General features: G+C 46.0%; 1 long non-coding RNA gene across 1 annotated transcript in view; it reads left to right on the top strand.

The window, feature by feature from the left end:
* LOC130360753 (uncharacterized) overlaps positions 1 to 11,920 on the top strand; it is a 53,415-nt gene extending 41,495 nt beyond the window's left edge. The window contains exon 3 of the long non-coding RNA XR_008890782.1: positions 11,278 to 11,920. This is a non-coding gene — a long non-coding RNA (uncharacterized LOC130360753). The remainder of the gene's footprint in view (positions 1 to 11,277) is intronic.
* Positions 11,921 to 15,137: the final 3,217 nt, after the last annotated feature.

Genomic DNA, 15,137 nt, shown 5'->3' with positions numbered 1-15,137 from the left:
GGCCAGTGATAGGCTGAGTACACTGTCATGTAAGGAGCCGGCCGAAGCGGGACATCGCTGCGGCCTGTGATAGGCTGATGGCTCCGTGACCTTTTCATCCCCAGGAAGCAGAAAGAGCAGTGGAGGGACCGTAAGGCCTGTACGGGTACGGGGTAAAGTAGGAAGAAGGTGAATTAAAGTTTATTTTGTTTATTTCTGAAGCCTGGGCTCAGGATAGTACAGTACAATGCAGTGGCAGATAATTTTTTTTTTTTGGGAGGGGGGGAGAGAGAAGGGCTCGCGGGTGACATATGATTAGTTCCCCGATGTGAGGGGGGCAATGCAGCGGTGTGCTGATAAACCGGGGTGGGGGGGGGGGGGGGAGAGAAGCGGAACAGCGCCCGCGGGTAATTCATTAACTCGAGGGGGAGGGGCCCAACCGGTATTGCAGTATGGTAAAAATTCATATCTTGCAGGGAAAAAAATTTGGTATTCGGTATGAACCGGTATACTGCCCAGCACTAATCACATTAATACTTGGTGGTGTAGGTGGCACATGTTTTTTTTTTTGCACACCTTTCCTTTTCATGGATGTAAAAAAAAACTTGAGCTCCATATATTTTATCCTAAGAAAAGTTACGTTTTAGCTAATGCATATCTTCAATAATTACTTGTGGTCTGATGCGGAGGAACTTCTGTCACTGGGGAGCAGCACCTTAAATATGTTTTGCAATATCCATATTTGTGAAGTGTTGGTGTGGCACCAATGTCAATCTACTTGGATGCATCAGGCAATGGTGGGTGAAAATCCTGGCTGATCCATGCCTGATTCATCTTCACAAAGGTCAGTCTCTCCACATTTTTGGTGGACAGATGAGTTCTCCTTGGGGTTATTATGGCCTCTTCTGCACTAAGCACCTGCTCTGATGGCACACTAGCTGGGCAGGACAGCTTTTGCTAATTGCGGCCACAAATCAAGTTTGGCTGCCCAGAAGTCCAGTGGATCTTCATAGAGCGTTGGCAGGGTCATGTCAAGGTATGCCACCACCTGCTTGTTCAGGTCCTGCTCCAGGTCTACCTGCTGCTGATGAGTTGCTTCACTATGCAGGTGAAGAAAGCTGCTCATCAGCAACTGTAGACTCAGGCTGCTGCTAATGGAGCTGGTACTGCTCCTGCCACCCCACCCCTCCCCAGCAGCCATGACAGTGGAAGGTTAGCACAGAGGCCCCCCCAAATCAGACCTGCGAGAGAATGGACAATGGCGCAGAGAGGCATTTGCCAACTGACTACGTAGGATCTCTCTGTAGTAAGTCAGTTTGTCCTCCTTCTCAGTGGGTGTAAAAAAAGGCACCCATTTTGTACCGGTAGCGAGGGTGGAGAGCCAGAAGTCATCTAGCTGCCGAATGGTGACGATTCGGCGGTCACTATGAGCATGCATCGTGCCATTTGTGCAAGTGACTCGGTGGGACTGCCTGCCTCCATCTCCACTGCATACTGCCACAGTGTGTCTGGGTCCTCTGTCTCATCTTCCTCATCATCCTGTAGCTCCTCTGGCTGCTCTTGCTCCTCCTCTCCTGTCAGATGACTATAAAAAAAAAACATTTTGCGAAACCTAATCCAGTTAAGCACCCACAGGGTTCATGTGGCCTTGAGATGAAGCCGCCATCGTCTCCAGTGCCCTGACCAGCCATTGTTTCCAACATGTGTTGTAGGAAATGAAGCAGTGAAATTACGTAGTTCTTCCCATAATCCTGGCGACTGACTAATAATGTTGCTTCCTCAATGGGCCTTAGCAAACAGCAGGTGACATGTATGAGCTGCCACTGGTTGACATTGAAGTTGCACAGGGGAGTACCCCTATCCCCTTGGATCATCAAGAAATTGGTGATGGCTTTTCTCTGTTCATATAGTCTGTCCAACATATGGAGGGTGGAATTCCAATGTGTGGAAACATTGCAAATGAGACTATGTTGGGGGATACTGTTCTAACGCTGCAGCTCAAGGAGGGTGTGCTTTGCGGTGTATGAGTGGCTGAAGTGCATGCAAAGTTTCTTTCCCATTGTTAGGATGTCTTGCAGATGGGAGGAACACTTCAGGAGCTGCTTGGCAACCAGATTGAACATGTGTGCCATACAGGGCGCATGGCTCAGGCTTCCTTGACGCAGCGCAGACAAGATGTTATTCCCGTTGTCAGTCACCATGGTTCCCATTTCCAGTTTTCTTGGAGTAAGCCATGATTCAATTTCTTTATGAATGGCTTTCAGCAGTTCCTCCGCTGTGTGACTCTGTTCGCAAGGCAAACCATGTGAAGTACAGAGTGACACCGCCGTGCCCTGCACACATGGTATGCTGGAGCGGCACTGAGACATGTCCATGTAGTGGAGGCTGATGACACGGTGGGAAGGATGAGGAGGAAGAGTCGCACACTATCACAGGACAAACGGTCTGAGAGCGTGGAGGTGGAAGCGGCTGGTATTGCCTTTTTCGCAAAGCAATGACGGCTTGGGAGTCTGCACTTCAGCTCGGCACAAGCCATCAGTTCTCTGAAAGGTGCAGAGTCCACCACTTGAAAAGGAAGGGACTGCAGCACCAGCAACTTGGACAGGAGCACATTCAGCTTCTGTGCCGTTGGATGAGTGGGCCCATAATGTGATCTCTCGGACATGGCTTCGCTGATGGACTGCTGGCGGAATGACTGACTCGAAGTAGGAGGAGGAGCATCTGGAGCGACAGAAGATGGGTATGACAGACAGGGAGCAGCGTGCCACTGGGTGATGCAGCAGGCTGGACCACCACATCAGAGCCACGGTTCTCCCAGGCCGCTTTATGGTGATACTGCATATATTGACACAGAGCCTTAGTGCCAACATTGGGACTCTCTCCACACTTCACCTTCTGCTGACACATCTTGCATGTGGCCAGGTTAACATCCTCCGAATGCTTGATGAAAAACTGCCACACCGCTGTGTAGCTGATTTTCCCAACAGTCCGCACTTATTGACTGCTACTGCCGCCGACTCCAGGAACCCCTGTTCCACTACCTCCCGGGAAGCAGGTGGTCTATCTTGGGCATGTTTGGCTCCAGACTTCCCACTTCTGTCACAATGCTGACTGCCAACCATGCTAACACCTTGCTGGTTCAGCTGCTGTCTCACGGGCAACTTGCAACCCTCTTCTTCTGATGATGATGAAGCCCCTTCTGCACCCGGCTCCCAAGTGCTATCGGCTTCATCATCATCGGGTTGTGTCTGCACATCACTGATGTCCTCCTCAGGTTCTTCAACAGTTTCTGCTTCAGGAGCCTGAATCCTTGCAACACCACCTCCCACACCATTCTCCTCATCACTACTTGCCCGCCAGGCGGAGGAAGCAGCGGATGTCTCCTCCACTTCTTGGCTGGGCAGTAGCTGCTGACTGTCCTCTAGTCGATCGTCCTCACTAAATAGTGGAGCTGAACCCACAGCATACAATACTTCTGTGGGGGAATGAACAGCATAGGACAGAGGCAATGAGAGCACAGGGACTGCTCCCGGGACATGCCAACTGAGGGTTGTGTCTGAGGAACCCACCGACTGTTGGTTGGGGGTGACAGATGTCACTTGTGATGAAGTGGATGGCCAAATTAACCAATGGTTGCTGGTCGAGGCACAACCGCTAGCTGATACCGGGAGCTTAGGCCTCTCACTGCGACTACTGCTGCAACTCGCCCCTAGTCTGCTGTGACCTCTCCTGATGAATATAGGCCTCTGACACTCCTCTGTGCATGTCCTGGCACTTCTCTGCCTGACATACACCAGCTGAGTGTTTATATGTTACACCTACGAGAGGAGGACAATACGTTCCACTACCCTTAAAAGTGTTTTAGACCCGTAAAAGTGTATTAAACTACTGAAACAAGTGTATAGCTTTGTCTGGCCTTTCACAGTAACTAGGCCCAAATTAGTTTAACAGGAAAATATATAAAGGACACCACGTAGGTGTACGTACAATTTACACTTGTGAGAGGTGGACAATACGCTCCCCTTAAAACTGTATAAGGCTACAGAAGCAAGTGTATAGCTTTGGCTGGCCTTTCTCAGTAACTAGGCCCAAATTAGTTTTACAAGAAGAAAAAAGTACCCCACTTATGTACGCACAGGTTACACTTATGAGAGGTGGACAATACGCTCCACCTTAATCTGTATTGGGCTAAAAAAAACAAGGGTGTAGCTTTGGTTGGCCTTTCAGAGTAACTAGGCCCAAATTAGTTTTATTGGGGAAAAAAAAACGTACACCACCTATGTACGTACAGGTTACACTTATGAGAGGACAAAAAGCTCCGCTATGCAACCTGTATTAGGCACTGTAATCAGGTGAAAATGGCTTTTCGTGCTCACTCTAACTCAGAGCTCCTCAAACTTTTTAAACTGGGCAAGTTCAGTCCCTCAGACCGTTGGAGGGCCGGACTATAGATAAAAAAACATGAACAAATTCCTATGCACACTTATATATCTTATTAGTGGACTACCCCTTTAATTACCGTATTTATTGGCGTATAACACGCACTTTTTAGGCTAAAATTTTTTGCCTAAAGTCTATGTGCATGTTATACGCCGATAAGCCACTGCAGTTCAATGATTTAAAGCGGGCGCTTTAAATCAATGAACTGCAGCGGCTTTGCAGGTGCAGAGACAGCCAGTGCTGCCGGCTTCTCTGCCCCTGCCTGCCCTGGGGTCTAGAGCCCTTCTGCCGGCCCTTCTCTCCCCCTGGCTATCGGCGCCGCTGCCCGTTCTCTCCCCCTGACTATCGGTGCCGGTGCCCCATTGCCGGCGCCGATAGCCAGAGGGAGAGAAGCGGCGCCGGCAATGGGGCAGCAGCGCCAACAGCCAGGGGGAGAGAAGGGGCAGCGGCACCCATTGCCGGCGCCGCTGCCCCGTTGCCTCCCCCCATCCCCGGTTGCATAATTACCTGTTGCCGGGGTTGGGTCCGCGCTGCTTCAGGCCTCCGGTGTGCGTCCCCTGCCTTTTTGCTATGCCTGCATGATGTCAGTGCGCCGCGCCGTGCATAGCAACGACGCAGGGGACGCACACCGGAGGCCTGAAGCAGCGCAGACCCGACCCTGGCAACAGGTAATTATGCAACCGGGGATGGGGGGAGGCAACGGGGCAGCGGCGCCGGCAATGGGTGCCGCTGCCCCTTCTCTTCCCCTGGCTGTCAGCGCCACTGCCCCATTGCCGGCGCCGCTTCTCTCCCCCTGGCTATCGGCGCCGGCAATGGGGCACCGGCACCGATAGTCAGGGGGAGAGAACGGGCAGCGGCGCAGATAGCCAGCGGGAGAGAAGGGCCGGCAGCGGGGCTCTAGACCCCAGGAAAGGCAGGGGGAGAGAAGCGGGCAGCGACGGCCTCTCTCCCCCTCCCTTTCCTGGGGCTGTATCGGGGTATACACGCGCACAAACACGCACCCTCATTTTACCATGGATATTTGGGTAAAAAACTTTTTTTACCCAAATATCCTTGGTAAAATGAGGGTGCGTGTTATAGCCCGGTGCGTGGTATACCCCGATAAATTCGGTACGCAGCACAGTTCCCCCCACATTAGGTTGGCAGTATAGATCCCCCACATTAGGTTGTAGTTCCCACACATTGGGGTTGGCAGTACAGTTCCCCCACATTCGGTGCAGTACAATTCCCCCACATTAGGTGCAGTTTAGTTCCCCCACATTAGGTGCAGTAGAGTTCCCCCACATTAGGTGCAGTAGAGTTCCCCCACATTAGGTGCAGTACAGCTTCCCACATTAGGTGCAGTATGTTCCCCCACAGAAATACAGCCTCCAGCCATACAGTGTATGGCTGGAGGCTGTATGCCTGTGTTCTGCCCCACTTCAGTGCTCTGACCGCCGCTCCCCCAGTCCGGACATAGCAGTAAGTCCCGGGACCGAAAGAGCGGTGGTTGGAGCACCAAAGCTGACGTGCCACTGGTAACACTTACAAAGCTGGCCAGCACACGTCCTCCTCCCTTCTCCGCTCCTCCGCTCTCCGTTGCTATGGGCGCACGTACGGGAAGTCAGTGACGTCTCTCCGTGCGCCACATTCCCGGCGGCCCCTGTGTTTTTAAAGTAAAAGCGGGGCCTCCGAGAGCGCATCCCTGTCTCCCGAAAACATCTTTTGGGACACAGGGATGTCCCAGGCAGCGGCGGCCCGGAAAAATGTCCTCGAGGACGCCTGCTCTAACTGGCCCCTGTTAGCTTTACAGTTGTTGTACACCCAACTGCAGCAGTACAGAATCACTGTGTAGTAGAGGCCAGTACAGTATTTTTAAGCACTAATAGCAGGTGACAATGGCTTTTAATGCTCAGCCTAACTGGCCCCTATAAGCTTTAGAGTTTCTGTGTATTACACCCAAAAGTGTACTTTCTCTTTCCCTTCCCTGTCTTTTCTGCTTTTCTGCAGTGATTTTGGCTTGTGCTGAATCGCTGCTGTGAAGCTGTTTTTTCTGTGCAACGCACACAATGCTTTATCTCTCCCTGTAATGAAACGCTCTCTCTGAAATAAAGCGCTGCAATGCCTGGCTGCAAGATGGCGGCTGATTATATAGGGCTGTGACATCACAGGGGTGACTGGCTGCTGATAGGCTGCATCCTGTATGTGATTCAGGGTCATCCTACCTACTTCCCTTCCCGCCTTGCCTACCCGCCTTCCCAGCGTTCCTTGCCCCATGTACTGACATGTAGATCCGCCATTTTAGATACCCTGGAGCTTGGAGTGCACTAAATGGAGTTTAATGAAGCGATTCGTGTAATCGAATCACGCCGATATTCGGATTCGTTGTGAAGCAAATTTTTCCTGAAATTTGTTACTAATTCGGATTCGTCAGATTCGATTCGTTCATCCCTAGTTAACATGACTGGGTTATGTGGATAAATTGAGTATAGTTAATATCACATAGCAAAGGGGTTACAGTTCCTTGATCCTATGAATATAGAGTGATGCGAGGGATAGGATGTGAGGGATGATTCTATAATGTCATTATTGTGTATGTTACATGATATGTGAGAGACATAATATAGCTCTATACTGACCACTCACACCATTACATATGAGAGTATTTTAAAATGATAAATAAATGATCATTACTGAACATATGGTATACATAACAGGAAGTTATACCAATTGTCTGTACCACTGTAATAGGGCACTATCTATAAAATAACCTAATGAGCACTCACCATCTAACACCAATCTGTATGATAACCTAATGACCACTCATTATTTAACACTCACACTCAATATGGAACTCTCCAATTTATATAATAACTTAGTGTATACTCATACTTTATGATGAACTTAAGGAACTGGCACATAGTCCCATACCCTATAATATTTGAAGAACTTGCAGTACGTGCGAGTCTAGAATGATAGATACTACACTGATATGCGCAAGTTCTGTATCGCTAACCTGAACTAGTAATCCCTAAGTTCCCTCACATGTGCAAGATTGTGTCTGCACAGACGCTGTAATGACAACAAGAATTGGCGATTCATAAGTTCACTGTCATGCGCAAGGCCACCTCCGTATGGGAGAAAGTGAACAAGTGATGGTCATCTCACCGATTAGCGCACGCACAGCAGTACTGAGTATGGAAACCTGTAAGTTTTCGGGCATGCGCGGCGCTATCAATATGCATACCAGGAATGAGGATGATGTAAGTCTGAGGTGGAGAAAGCTAATAGGCCCCTATAGAACTGATTTGATGCAGTGTATACTGATTGGAGGTTTGCGATGCGCTCAGTGATGCTCTGACGTGACATGTCACAAACAGAGCACATATAAGCACGGAGGTCCGATCTCCCAGGCATTCGCCTCACTCCCTTGAAAAAGTCATCGGGAGCTGACGAAACATTGGGATGCGAGTGGCTAACTGAGATATGGTTTCAACAGCAGCCGTTTACTGTTAGAGTAACAAGACACAAAAACATCCCTTGCAACTATAGGTTGTAGCGCATACAACAGTGATCTTGATAGATAGAGGGATGTAATGAAAATATAGTCTGAACATAGACTGTGCTTTTAAGTGATACTCACACTCAGTATTTAGGACACAAATTGGTTTTAAAGTGATCACAATATAGATTGATTTTTAAGGGGGGATTTCTAGTTTAGGGCTAACCCCTTAGGGGGTTACCCCTAAAGGTTGTTGTTTGCATTTATGCCCTGGAATCCTTGGGATATTTTGTTGGTTACATGTCCACATAACTGCCTTTGTTCTCCAGTTGAATTCACCTACCCCTCTTTGATTGTCATCTAACATTATACCATCTATTAGTTGGCTTTCTTTATGCCAATATTATGCACTAAGCCACACCCCCATGTTGATAATACTAAATATGGTAGAAGGCGTGTTTTCCATTTTTTTGTGCAAATTTAGACCCAAGTCTGGCAAATTTGGAATAGTACATCTATCCCAAAGGTTTTCAGTTTTTAATTGTCTCAGATGAATTGTGAAACCTAGTATTATTTATTTAAATTAGCATTATTGAAACTGTATTGTTTAGGTTCAGAAAGAAAAAATAATAAATTGACGTAAGTATCTTGCTCAATTACTTAATGGGTAGCAACCCATAAGAAAGCATATTAAGATAAGTAGAATGTTGGCATCAAATCTGGGCATCCACGCCTTTACCTGTGGTTAACCTTGTACCCAGAACTGAAAGGCTTTACTACTTACTTGTCGAAGGAACTACATGTTCTTGGCATCTTCTCGGATGACTAAATGTCTTACTCAAGGGTGTAACAGTAGCCTTACAAATCTGGAGTTATCTAGATTGAGTTTTTACTAGCTGAGAGCCATAAACTAGAAAACCTGTACAGTGCAGAAAAGGACAAGTACATATGTATGACTATTTCATGACCAGTAATACAAAATATAGAGAACCACTATAATATATTGTCTGTGCTTCTATGGCAGATAAATATGTAATTAAAACACAATTCCAACCTTTCAACCCTACTAAACAATCATGAGAACATTTCTTGGAATTGTTTCTTCAAAAAAATGTAAAAGGTATAGTACAGGATGTTAATACCAGAATGTGTTTTGAAATGACAAGCTGTATAGAGCCCTATATGTAAATCAAAAAGGGGCTAGGAGGTGAGAGCAAGAGAGGAGGTGTGCCAGGCTGTGGCACCTGAGCAGCTCATCTCCACCTCCTTGACACTTGGCTGAGAAACAAAAAGGAGGCTTTATATATTTGGCTACCACCATCAGCTCCAGGAAAGGTATTCTAACAGCTATTTAACAGTGTTTGCACTTTTAATAGCAAGTAGAGCTGGTTTAGTCAACAACAGTTGACTAAATCAAAGATGCATTTCAATTAAAGTATGTTACTGGTAATACTTGTACTAGTACTCTGGTTTATCTTTTTGGATTTTTTTAAAACAGTGTTTAAGATTTGATTCCCTATATAAATATTAGTTTCCTAATGTCTCTGGCACAAAGTGATTTTCCTGGGAATGTTTAGAGTAATACTTAATGCACTTTCTTAGCAGCTTTCATCAGCTGTAATAGGTAACACCTAGCTTGTGTATTTCATAAGTGTTATTAACTGTGTCAAATGTTTCAAATTCTGTTATAAACTATGGCTCATAAAGTTAGTAACCAACTTAATGATATTGGGACCACACCCAATTTCTTTAAAAGAACATTCCGTTTTATGAACAGTAATAATCTGCCTAGTGCTATTATTTAATATAGAATGGAAGCCTAATCGCACAATGCCCCCTTCCTGATGGCAAAAGTTCAAAAAGCTGAGAAGGGTGTGAACTGTCCTTTACAATTATAGTTGCTGTACTAATATACAGTTTCTCAAAAATAGTGGACATTTCTAAAACAGTACAGCCAATTATAGCATTGACTACCATTGACTTTATTGGGAGTTCTGCAAATGCCACACACTTAAGGGTTATGTTGTTTACATTACTTGTGGAGTTACGTAAGCAGCATAACTTGTGGGGCTATGCTGTTCACACAACTCCAAATAAAGTGAATGGGTACCCCCCCCCCCGCTTCGGTTATTTACCACCTCCCGGCCATTTCTGAAGGGTGCAAACAGGCTGAAGGGGGCCAGGAAACCGAATTTACAAGATTAGACTATGAGAAAGGGAATGTGTTTGGTCTTTTTTCTGTGATTTCAGACAATCATTCTGTGAACCCTGCAGAAATTTAAAGAGGATCTGTCGTCTGTATTTGCAGCACCATTGGAGGCAAACTGTTCACTTCCTGAAGCTGATGGGTGTTTTAAAGGGGTAATACCGTGCTGACAACTTATCCCCTATCTAAAGGATAGGGGATAAGTTGCCTGATCGTGCGGGGTCCAACCGCTGGGGACCCCCGTGATCTCGCACGCAGCACCCCGCTCTCATCAGTCCCCGGAGCGAACATCGCTCCAGGTCTGATGACTGCCAATCACAGGGCCGGAGTATCGTGATGTCACGGCTCCGCCCCCATGTGACGTGACGCTTCGCCCCCTCAAAGTATGTCTATGGCAGGGGGCAAGACAGCTGCCATAGACTTGCATTGAGGGGGCGGAGCATAATGTCACCCGGGGGCAGAGCTGTGACGTCACATTCACTGGCCCCGTCATCAGACCCAGAGCGGATGTTCGCTCCAGGGTCTGATGAGAGCGGGTGCTGCGTGCGAGATCGCGGGGTCCCCAGCGGCGTGACCCCACGCGATCAGTCAATTTATCCCCTATCCTTTAGATGGGGGATAAGTTGTCAGCATGGTAGTACCCCTTTAAACCAATAAAATCACCAGGTTGTGGAAATTAAAGGGCTTGTGCGCTGCCCTGCCTTTCGGAGCTCCGCTCGCAGCGTCCGGAAGTTCCTTACTCTGAACGCTGTGTGCGGGCTTCCGTGTTCCCGGCCGCCCCACTCTTGACGTCACGCCCGGCCCCTCAACGAAAGTCTATGGGAAGGGGGCCCGACTGCTGTCACGCCCCTTTCCCATAGACTTTGGTTGAGGCGGCGGCCGCGAACACGGAAGCCCGCACACAGCGTTCGGAGTAATGAACTTCCGGACGCTGCAAGCGGAGCTCCGAAAGGCAGGGCAGCGCACAACCCCTTTAAGCAGCTACGCTCCACCTCTTTGACACTTGGCTAACCAGGCCAACCATATTTGGCAACCACCCTCAACTTCAGGAAATGTACAGTTAGCTTTTACACCTGAACTCCACCTGATTTTTACCCATACTAATGTAAAGATGTTTCTGCATAAAGATATTTCTGGGTGTATTTCCTGAAATCAATAATCACTTTCTTAGTTTTCCAACAGATTATTCTGGCTAGACTCCAACACCAACTACTGAATCTCTGATGGTTTCATTCTCCTCTATAAACATAGATATGAAATGTATTTTATTTCTTATTGGAGACTGTTTAGAGTAAATTCTTCTTACCTGTCTACACAGAACAGAGGAAGCCTTGGCTATTAAATGAAAATGTAAAGGCTTTTTCTAAAAATATTATATAGTAAATGTATACTTTAAAATCCTGTACAATTTGCCACTTTGCTTGTATAATTTTGGCTTAAAACATTTAAGGGTCTTTTTCTTTTCCTTCCCAAGGGAAAAAAAAAAATCTTAATAGTGATAGAAAGGTAGAACATTTAGTCCTGCATACTTTTTAAAGATTTACCACAGCAGGCAATTGATGTTTTGTTTTTTAATTTTGACCTTTATTGTACCCTGCAAAGAACTAAACTTTCTGCCACACATTATCATGGCAGGGGTGTCTAATTCTTATTAGTGTTGGTAAATACCCAATACCCTGTTATTTATAGAAGTGTTGATGTAAATTGTTAAACTACTCATGCATGATGTGATATCAGCTTGGACCATAGTAAAGATCCCAAATATTGTATGCTTTGATCTAAATGGTATAATCCACTGTACCAAAATAACTTAATAAAAACACAACTGATAAATCCCTTTGTGCCTCACTGTATCCGAATGCCACTGTCATCTCATATGTTTGACTTTTACCAGTTCAGCTACTTTCTTTATTCTGACACAAAATCCATTGACATACATTATAACTAGTTCTAACGCTGCCTTATTGCCAGTTACAACATGGGCCTTAACTCATCTGCTTCCCAATAGAGGTCTCTCCTGTGCTGATGCAAAAATGACTTTTATTGCCCTAAGGGTCTTCCTCCCAGTGTGTCATTTTTTCTTTAAATTGATTGCTAGGATAATAGGTGCATCTGTTCCTCTTCTTCCAGTATTCTGGAAGTACTCATTATTTTATATATTACCATAGGTATTGCTAATACTGGTCTCACATCACTTTGTATAATATGGTGTGTGTATTGGATGACTAAAGGCAATTATAAACTGCTCCCTGTTGTCCCTTATCTCACATATACTGCTCCCTATACCCCTTTATACTGCTCCCTATACCCCCTCTATATGCTGCTTTTCATCTTACATATACAGCTCCCTATATCCCCCCCTCTTTACTGCTTCCTATGGTCCCTTATCTCATATATACTGCTCCCTATACCCCTTTATACTGCTTTCTATGCCCTAATATACTACTCTCTGTCTCACATGTACTGCTTCCTATAGCCTTATATACTGCTCCCTATCTCACATATACTGCTGGCCCTGTTTCCAGATCCATCCTGGCTTGAGGCCTACTATGAGTACAGTAGTTGCAGGAGTATTTACAACAAATCTGTATTAGACAAAAGGACCAATTTCAGGTGTATGTAGATAGTAAGATAAAAGTAAAACTTCACTTTTATTACTTATATAAATAGACTTCCTATATAGAAAATTATTTAAAATTACAATGCTCGATTCATCATCCATAAATGTGGCCCCTTATAAATTTTATTGTTCAGTGTTATTTGTGGTCACATATGTCTCTGCACCACAAAACTCTCAGACAGCATCTACAAATGAATTAAATAAATTACTGTTACAAGTTACCTTGCGTTAAATTGCCTTAGCAATTTGCTTTCATTAGCAGGCATAGTGACTGTGCCTGAGACTACTCCTCTGCACTGCTCTAATCAGCCACACTTCCCTGTTCAGGTGCTGACAACAAGGTGTCGATAGCGATAGCTATGTTTAGCTGTTGTAACGATCCGGACTGGTAGCAGGAAACGGTACTGGTAGTGGATCCTCTGTGTCAGTGAGGGAATGGCGTGGACCGTACCAGAGGATCGGTTCTAAGTAGTTACTGGTATTCACCAGAGCCCGCCGCAAAGCGGGATGGTCTTGCTGCGGCGGTAACTACCAGGTCGTGTCCCCCGGTAACGGCTCGACCTCACTGACTGCTGAGACAGGCGAAGCACAGAAGGGATGGGCAGAGGCGTAGTCAGATGTAGCAAAAGGTCAGGGCAGGCAGCACAGGTTCGGAGGCGGTAGTCGTTAGCAACGGGTTCAGCAACGGGCAAGGAATACACAGTAAACGCTTTCTCTTGGGCACTGAGGCAACACAAAGATCCGGCAAGGGCAGGAAGGGGCAGGGTACATTTATAGGGCGAGAGGACAAGGATTGGGCCAGGTACCAATCAATGGTGCACTGGCCCTTTAAATTTTACACAGCGGGCGCGCGCGCGCCCTATAGTGCAGGGACGCGCGTGCCAGGAACCATATTACAGGGGAGCAGAGGAGAGAGCCGGAGCGGGCGCCAGTAAGTAAGGATGGGACGCGGGACGCGCGTGGGGACAGCCAGCAGCACGGACCGCGTCCCAGCCAGTGACAGAAGCGGAGTGTCCCCAGTCAGAGTCCAACCGGGGCACTCAGCGGGGACAAACGCGGTGAGCTCTCCGGTCCAGGAGCAGAGACCGGAGCGCTCAGCGTGACAGCTGTTACATGCTAGTAGGCCTTCCCTGCCGAGGTGTAAGTGTAGGGCATTGAAATAAAATAAGCACACATTGCTATCCCAACGTTTCACTGGACCTCCGGCTTTTTTAAGAGTGTGGGCAGTGAGAGTAGTGAGTAGTTGCAGGAGGCCACTTGTTCTTTTCTTCTCTCTTCTGATCTAAGACAATTCTCTCTCTCTCAGATTATGGATTTTAGATGATCTATTTAGTGGGGACTGATAGCAGCATGTGGGTGCAATTCTACTTTCACAGTACCATTAATACTTTATGCCATGTGGAAAAACCTCACTTCCAGCGGTCTTGCTTACATCTCCTTCTAAAATGTTAATACTGTAGTCAAGCATAAAATATTTCAGTTGCTAAAAAATTTCAATAGAAATCAATGCTAAAAGCCAACACAATTACCAGCAAAAGAATAAAATCAGCTACATATACAAGCAAAATGCAGGCATATACATAAACATAAAATCAACTGCATATGAGGAAATTAGTTTGGTAATTATGTTTTATTGACTTGTGACAATGGAAAGTTCAGCCTATTAGTTGTCACCTGACCGATGACCTTAAACTTTTACCATCGGTATCTGAGAAACAAATTCAGAGGTGATTTTCTGTTGTTTCTTTTGCAAATCAAAACAAAAACCAATGTGTCTGCAAGAGAATAAAAGACATAGTGCTAAACATTTAGATATAACCATAGATAAGTCATTCTATATTTCATGTGGAAATTGCTGCATTCTCTGATCATCCTATAGTACCATGGTACCATAGTACCTGACCCATAATTTACAATAAAGGAAGAGATGCCACAGTCCTGTTTTTTGCTACCACACAGTCATACCATAGTACACTTTTTATTAAATAAAATAAAATTACTTTATGCAAAAAAGTACAATAAAGTCATAGAAGCTCATTCAAGGCTGATTTAAATCAGTTTCCAGTATTAGAAATACATTCCTGCCCCAGGATTGTGAGTGGTATTGCAGCTCGGTGCCAATGAAGCTGAGAGGCATACCAGGCACAACTCATGAATAGGTATGGCACTGGTTTTACAAGAAAGTAGCTGTGTTTTCTAATCCTGGACAAGGGGGCCACAAGTCAAACAACTGTGATGCATGACACAATTTGGTTCCAGCAATCGGTATACATGGATTCAAATCGCATCTCTCCTTTTAATAAATGCAGGTAAGTGAAGTCAAGTTTTTTTTACTTTTTTCTACAGAACTCAAAGTTACTGTGTCATATTAGTGACAGTACTTCTTCATCTCTATTCAAACAACATGGAAC

Source organism: Hyla sarda, chromosome 3 (genome assembly GCF_029499605.1).
Source record: "Hyla sarda isolate aHylSar1 chromosome 3, aHylSar1.hap1, whole genome shotgun sequence".
Classification (NCBI taxonomy): domain Eukaryota; kingdom Metazoa; phylum Chordata; class Amphibia; order Anura; family Hylidae; genus Hyla; species Hyla sarda.
Note: the sequence above shows the minus strand (reverse complement) of the source record. Positions and strands in the feature narration are given on the sequence as shown.